Source organism: Mesocricetus auratus, unplaced genomic scaffold (assembly GCF_017639785.1).
Source record: "Mesocricetus auratus isolate SY011 unplaced genomic scaffold, BCM_Maur_2.0 Super-Scaffold_6730, whole genome shotgun sequence".
Classification (NCBI taxonomy): domain Eukaryota; kingdom Metazoa; phylum Chordata; class Mammalia; order Rodentia; family Cricetidae; genus Mesocricetus; species Mesocricetus auratus.
In genome coordinates this window covers 88,475,046-88,481,694 of record NW_024429184.1, presented here as the reverse complement: position 1 = coordinate 88,481,694, position 6,649 = coordinate 88,475,046, and the positions used below count along the sequence as shown (strand labels likewise).

At 41.2% G+C, this 6,649-nt stretch overlaps 1 pseudogene; it reads left to right on the top strand.

Moving 5' to 3' along the window:
- The first annotated feature begins 5,330 nt into the window (after nt 1-5,330).
- LOC101830702 lies at nt 5,331-5,632 on the top strand (annotated as a pseudogene).
- Nucleotides 5,633-6,649: the final 1,017 nt, after the last annotated feature.

Sequence of the window (6,649 nt, the reverse complement as noted above, 5' to 3'; positions counted from 1 at the left end):
AATGTGAAGCTATCACTGTGTTGGTCAAGTGAAGAAACAAAGGCGCATCAAGTTCAAATGAGTTAAACAACACCTACATTCTGCACTACATGGTAGAGAATAGTTAGAATCCAGGTCATCTGGCTACAAAACATTAGACAGTAACCCTTGCACAGACAACACTACCTCAGCAAAGAGGAAAGCCTTAACAGATGACAAGACAGGATATCAAAGACTATAGAATGACACAGATCACAGATGCTGGCTGCCACAGAAATATCAGGGTCCTAGGAAGGCAGGATTCAATCAGAGGGAAGTTAAGTCATGTGAATCATTGGGACTCTTGAGAACAGAGATCTTCATACTTATATGATCTCACTGAGCCATGACCAATTAATTAATCAGTATTAAGTGTCAATGATGCTAATACACCAATGTATCAAGCATGATATCATATTGAGTTGTGTTCTATACCCGAGAAGGAAGGCCGTTAAACTGATAACAGTTTAGTTTTACTTGTGTGGCTGACTTGATTAATAGCACTAATATGTGCTAAGTAATTATTGCAGTTTGGAACCTCATGTTAGTGTAAGGGTAGTGAATATTAATGCATCAGAAAATAGGGGAGCTGAAAGAAGGCCATGTATGCAATTAATTATAGTCAGCTTCATATGAGGCAGCAATTGCATTGGTAGCCAGAGCACAGTTAACTTCTGGAGATTCTTCCAAAAGTATCTGAAGGATGAACAGGGAGGAAGTACAATGTGTTATTTAAGCAACTTCACCAACTCAGCTTAGTGTGGCAATAAAATCCCACTGAGTGGGTGGCTGAAGCGCCAGAAATTCATTTTCTCATAATTATGTTGGGCAGAAGTCCAACATCATGATGCCTCTAGGGTTGGTTTCTGGTGAAGCATCTCTCCTTTGATTGCGGAAAGATGCTTTCTCAGGGTATCCTGTGTGCTGGAGCGGGAGGATGCAGACCTCCCTTCTCTTTGTGAGAACACTCGTATAATCATCCCGTTAGATCTGGCTGGCTCTACCCTTATGAACTTAATTTTATCATCTCTTTACAGGTCCTGTTTCCAAACAGTCAAATTCATGATTAAGGATTTAAACTATGGATTTTGGAGTCAGGCAAACAGTCTAAACCACAATGATGTTGATATGGAAGGCAAGAACTTTTTGCAGTGGAGTGATTAGGAGCTGGGGCCCTGGGAATTGAGTTCTACTTTGGTAGAAGAAAGATCATTGACCTCATTTCTTTCAGCAATCTCCTAGGCTTCTAAATGTAAATATTGACAACAGTACCTGCCTTACCAGACCATGATTAAGGTGAAATGAATGAAAAAAATTTATAGCACGTACACTAATGCCTATCTATCACTTTGACAAAATCTGGGAATGCTAGTTGTCATTTTTCATTGTGGTTATAGGGTAGGCTTTAGCTTTGGCTTAAATTAGGTGATGTGTTATACACTAGAATTTGGAAAGCAATATACAGAGGGTTGGAAGAAGTTGGGATTGATACCAGAGAAGTACTGCATGGGACAGAGAAGTTATTTAAAGCATAAAGGTCAACTTGTTTACTTCTTTGTTTCTAAGAAGTAAGAATAGATGTTGAAAAGTGTGAGAAAAATTGATTTTTCCTGTAGCTTCTTGTTTGGAAAATGTCAACCTCATGAAGAATTTACAAAGGTGCAATGACAATACATTAATTATGCCTTGAAATATGCAAGTATTGGTTAACTTTTAAAAGGGTGAAATTGTGGGAGAAGCAAAAGTTTCTTACAGGAGCCTAATTACTCATATTTTAAAATAAAACTATGAAAATACAATTGTTATAAAAACGAAATCTTAGGAAAATGAAAGATGTGGCATTACAATAAAATTGTTGGTATTATTCAAATTATGGGAAGCTTCTGCCTTAAAACAATACCCACAATAGCAGCTCAGCAGGATGTTTTTTGGGGGATGAGGAAAATGGTTTTCAGGCAGGAATTATATTGATAGTATACTATGTGCATGATTGAAGAGGATGAGGTGGAAGCCACAATACCACCTTACCTGGAAAGCCACACCCAATCATTTCCATCACAGGCTTTTTGTTGGATGCAGATCGCTAAGTTAGTTCATTCTCTAAAAGAAAACGTTAGGCTCTGTCCTTTGAACAGATTGCCAAAAAATTCACAGACGTGTTTTAAAAGCATCTCAACATGTAGTGATTGTTATCATTATGCCTAATTGCTATCTCTCCAATTAATATGTCACATTCCTGATACAATAGTACCCTGATATGACATTTACTAAGTTAGGGATTGGAGGCAGGAGAGAAGGAAATGCAGAAAATCAGGGTTCCTAGGGCTTAAGTGTGTGTGTGTGTGTGTGTGTGTGTGTGTGTGTGTAAAACCTAATCTAGAGAATGCCACAATGCCACACAGTGCAAGAAGCTTGTTGCCTAGGTGATGCTCCAAGCTTGAGAGTGAGTAGCTTCAGCACTATATGTAAGGAAGGGAGTCAGATGGGGCTGGGTTTATGAAATTCTAATTTCATAAAGCAAGCCTTTGCTGAAATGAAATATCCTGACAAAAACAACCCAAGAGAAAAAAGGTTTATTTTGTCTCACAGTTGGAGTTACAGCACCACATGACACAGAAGTACCTGGTGGCAGGGTCATGAGGAGCTGGTTACATTGTACCCACAGTCAGGAAGCAGAATGGCAAATGCTTGTGCTCAGCTCACTTTCTCTCTCTTATTCATCCCAGGATCCCACGGGAGGGGATGGTGCTGTCCTCAGTAAGATGGTTCTTTCTCAGTTAACCTAACCTACACAACCCCTTACATCAGTGGTTATCACCCTTCCTAATGCTGTGACCCTTTAATAAAGTTCCTCCTGTTATGGTGACCCCTAACTATAAAGTTTTTCTGTTGTTACCTCGCAGTTATAATTTAGCTTCTGTTATGAATTGTAATGTTAATATCTGATATGTGATCCCCAAATGGGTCAAAACCTACAGGTTGAGAACCGTTGCCTTATAGGTGTGCCCAGAGGCTAGTTTGATCTAGGTAATCCCTCACAAGTACATACAGGCACTCTTTTCTTTGGTGATCCTTAATCCTATCAAATTGATAATCAATTGTTTAGCCATCATATCCTGATGTTCTGTTTATTTATTTTTAATATTTTTATTGAAAATGTTTTTCATACAATATCTTTTGATTTCAGTTTTCCCTCCCCAACTACTCCCAGATTCTCCCCAGTTCCCCTCCCATCCAAATCCAAACCATTTCTTTCTCTTTTTCATTAGAAAATAAAAAGATGTATAATAATAATAATAATAATAATAATAATATTGGCTAGAGAGAGCTTATGGTTGAGAACATGCACTAATCTTTCTGAGGACATGAGTTCTATTCCCACTACTCACATCAGGCAGCTCACAACTCCCTGTGACTCTAGCTCAAGGGACTGCCTCTGACCTCCTCAAGTATATACATGTACACAGCAGGAATGGAAACCCCTGAAAAGGAGCTGTGTCTGGATGTGAATAAAAGCTCCTGGAAGTAGTCTGTGTCTGCAGAGACAGATGAACCAATAGGAATTTCAGTACTATGGAGAGATTGGAATTTTGTAGGTTCAGAGTCTGATCACCTTATCTTGGGGCTAGTTTTAGCCCTTTGGGAAGCCATTCCTTGCCCCACTCTGTGTTGGAGCTAACATGCTGTGAAAATAGATTAAAAATGTCTTAGAAGCTATTGACTTAGCAGAACACTAACTTCTGCTAATTCGAAGGCTAAGAGTGTCATCAGATAGCATCCTAATCTGTATGATTGCTGTCCCCATCTCCATTATTCTGCCTCTCTGGTGAACCCACCAATGTATTTTAAAGTTGCCTTGATTTATGACTTTCTTTGTTCTGCAAAACTATAAAATGTCATGAAACTGCTTCCATGTTAGAACATGGGATTTGGGGTAACCTAAATCTGTGTTCCTGGGCCATGGTCACTCAAGATGGCTCCAGAACAAGCTAGCTCTTATTCCATCTCAGATGAAAGCTATGGGGGCTGGAGAGACGTTTCAGCCGTTGAAGGCTGGACTCACAACTAAAACTATAAGATGAGAGCTATGGTTTTTTTATATCAAACACACACATACACATATGAATAGATAATTATAAGAGATTTTAAAAATAAAATGAGATAAAACAAAAACCAAACTAGTATAGGTCAAAATAAACAAGCAGAAGAAAAAGAGCCACAGAAAAAGCACAAGAAACACATAGAGATGCAGAGACACACATGCTTGCACACACAAAAATCCCATAAAAACACAAACTTGGAAACCATAATATATACTTACGGGACCTGTAAGGTTAAAAAAAGCCCCAATAAAGCATTATGAGACAAAGAACTCACAAAGATGCTATTGAGATCATTTTGTGGTGGTAATCTTCTGCTGGGGATGGGATCTGTTCTTAAGAGTGGTTTGTATCCTCAGTGAGACTCAGTTGGAGAAAACGAATTTTTTTATTTGAGAGTGGTTAGCAACTGGAGACAGCTTCTGGTTATGGATGGGGCATGTGAACACTTTCTCTCTCGGTGCTAGGACACCATCTGGCACAGCTCATGCAGGACCTGGGCATGCTGCAACAGTTTCTGTGGGTTCACACGTGCATTGGTCCTGTTGTGGTTAGAGGTCCTTGTTTTAAGTGATGTCCCCCATCCTCTCTGACTCCTACACTCTTTCTGCCTCCCCTTCTGCAGGGCTTCCTGAGATCTGAGAGGAGAGGCCTGATGGAGACCTCCCATTTAGCATGTTCAAGGTCTCTCACTCTCTGCACATTGTCTGGCAGTGGGTCTCTGTACATGTTCCCAGGAGGAAGCTTCTCTGATGATGGCTGAGCAAGATGCTGATCTATAAGTATAGTTAGGAGTCATTTTATCGCTATGTTCCTTTGGCAGATCAGTAGTATTTGATGATATCAGGAGCGTATGATGACTATTCCATAATATTATTACAGGATTTTGCACAGCATAAAAATTCGAAGAAATAAAAAAGGCTTTCATATCAAATAAACCTTTGGGGGAACATACTGAACTTACACTATATCTGCTGCTATGGATTTTACTTTTCTTTCCTTTTCTTGGCAGCAGAAGTGCACGTGGCCTTGGTAGAACGGTTGAGCATTTTGATTGTATCTTTGTTTTCTGCCATAACCCTCTCAGAAGTTCAGTGGTCTCATGAATCGCTCTAACTTTCCAAAGCGTGACATTTCACTTCACTACCTCAATCTTCTTAGGAGTTAAATACCGGCCCTTCCTGTTGCGTCCGCCATTGGAGAGCAGCAGCCATGGCCCTGCGCTATCCCATGGCCGTGGGCCTCAAAAAGGGCCACAAGGTGACAAAGAACGTCAGCAAGCCTAGGCACAGCCAGCAAAGCACGCCAAGTTTGTGCAGGACATGATCCGGGAGGGGTGTGGCTTCACGCCCCACGAGTGGCGCCCCATGGAGTTGCTCAAGGTGTGCAAGGACAAGCGCATCCTCAAGTTCATGAGGAAGAGGGTAGGCATTCACATCTGCATCAAGAGGAAGTGGGAGGAGCTAAGCAACGCACTGGCGGCCATGTGGAAGGCGGTGGCCAAGAAGGACTGATGCCCCCCCCAATGCCGTTTGTTCCCAAATATATCTTGGAATCTATTTATCAGGGTCATGATTACCTTTAACATCATCTTACAGGTTGGTGTTAACAAGAAAATCAACTCTCAAAGAGTTTCACATTTTAAGTAAATGCAGCACCAAAACAAACTGACACAGTAATTTCTGGATGATAGATCATAGAATTTCTGGAGCAGTAATGAATAATAATGCAACTTGGCCACACAGTGGAAGTTGTTGAGGTGAGAATGACAAATAAGATACTCCCTTTGGAGTTAGGGTCTCATGCAGCCTAGAATGGTCTTGAACTCATTTTGAAGCAGAGGACGACCTAGAACTGTTCGTACTCTGTCTCTGCCTCCCAAGGGCTACCATGCTTATCTAGAAGGGATTTCTTCATGACTGAATTTTGTATTTGAGATGAACTCCAAGGCTGTTTGGTGAGTTGACCACGTCATTGCTCAGATGCAGACTCAGGGTGGAATGGCATACATGAACTAATCATTGGTTCATCATTGGGCAACCAGTTACTTGGGCCCCATCTTTGATCCCTCTTCTAGCCCCTGTCCAATCTATCACTAGCCCCACAGACTTTTCTTGCTTCACTTGTCAGGACTGATCCCCTTCTCTCTTGCCTATGTCATTGTCTACCACCCACTGTAGCACTAACCTTCAGCTGTCCCTAGCAATCCATCCCTCAACACAGCGGTGGTGAGCACCATGTTTTCCATTCTCTCTCAGAATGCCCTGCTTGGGTTCTAGTTTCTGGTCACCTCTTAGTTGTCACCCCACACCTCTTTTTTTGACCCCCCACATTCTAACCATGCCCACCTCCCTGCTGGGCTGGAACAAATGCTCTTCTAGCTAGGTCTTGCCTCTTACCACCCTGCCCTCTCTTCCCTTCATTCTGAGGGAAGTTAACTTCTTGATATCTCTTTGGTTTTTATTTCCCTTAAGTCAGATCTGTCTTTAAAGGTCATCTTCTTTGTGATGGCTAACACCCCATGTGACAAA